The sequence below is a fragment of the Apis dorsata genome, unplaced genomic scaffold (genome assembly GCF_000469605.1).
Source record: "Apis dorsata unplaced genomic scaffold, Apis dorsata 1.3 scaffold_169, whole genome shotgun sequence".
In the NCBI taxonomy this organism is placed as follows: Eukaryota; Metazoa; Arthropoda; class Insecta; order Hymenoptera; family Apidae; genus Apis; species Apis dorsata.
In genome coordinates this window covers 528,589-529,783 of record NW_006263457.1, presented here as the reverse complement: position 1 = coordinate 529,783, position 1,195 = coordinate 528,589, and positions in this window count along the sequence as shown.

Below are 1,195 nucleotides of genomic sequence, written 5' to 3'. Positions count from 1 at the left end.
AAAAAAAAAAAAAAAAAAAAAAAAAAAAAAAAAGAAGAGAATCTACGATGGTATCTTATGTAGACGCATTATTATACTCCGATATAGAAATATTTTTCTCATCATGATGTATACCTCCGCTATTAATTCCCAATGAATGTTGATCTATCTCCTGCCCGAGATCGAGGACGCGCGATAGATGTAACTACCACTTAAACATTTCGAACGTGAAGGCGGGGAGAAAAGCAACGTTCGTGAGCGAAGGAGAGGAGGAAAATAAAAACAAAAATAAAAAAGATAAGAAACTAAGCGCATCGTTAATATCGTTCTGTCGGTACCGCGCTCGAACGAGAAACTAAACAAGCTGAAAACCGCTATGTCGTATTGTATGTTGTGTATATTATGAATGTTTAGAGGACCAAGAAATATAATGTACCGGTGTAAAAAAAAAAGTGTGATTATCTTTTATTTCCCTTTCTCTTCCTCTTCGTACTTTTTTCTCCCTGTATATTATGAACAAAGAATAGTTCATAAATTATAACCCGACCTATTTTTAAGTTTCGATTAGATTTATTTTTGAGATATTTACATTTGCTACGAAAAGAATGAACAGATACATTTGAGAATGTAAAAACTTTTTTTGAGAATTGTAAAAAGTAGAAATTAGATTGATTTTCAATCATGTAATCGCAGTCTTACGTCGTATGTACAAAATAATTCATAAATATATGTCTATACTTTAGAAAGTATATGTCTACAGATTGATCTTATTATTAGATATACAAAAGAGTTTTGATACTTGGAAAGTTTTTTTCATTAATGAATTATTCTGCATTATAATAGAATGTAATGGGATACGTCTACTTTTAACCGATACATATAGAAAATTGAGGAGCGGAGACTTTTAACGTGGTGAGCGTGGAGAGAAGGTAAGTTGGAACGGTGTAAAATGATCACAAAGGCGTGACTTACATATCTTAGGTTGAGATCGCAGACACGGTGTCTAATTTCACGGTGTCTAATTAAAGAATGGAACACTTCTCGCAATAACCCGGACAGAAATGTATTTACACTCAATTGGGACAATGATTCATAACGATATTAAATATAATTGCGAGGAAATATCGAAGTTAGAGAAAAAAGTATATATATTAAGAAATGAAGGAAAATTGAAGGGAGATGTAAGGAAATTTTAAGTAAATAAAAAAATTGGATC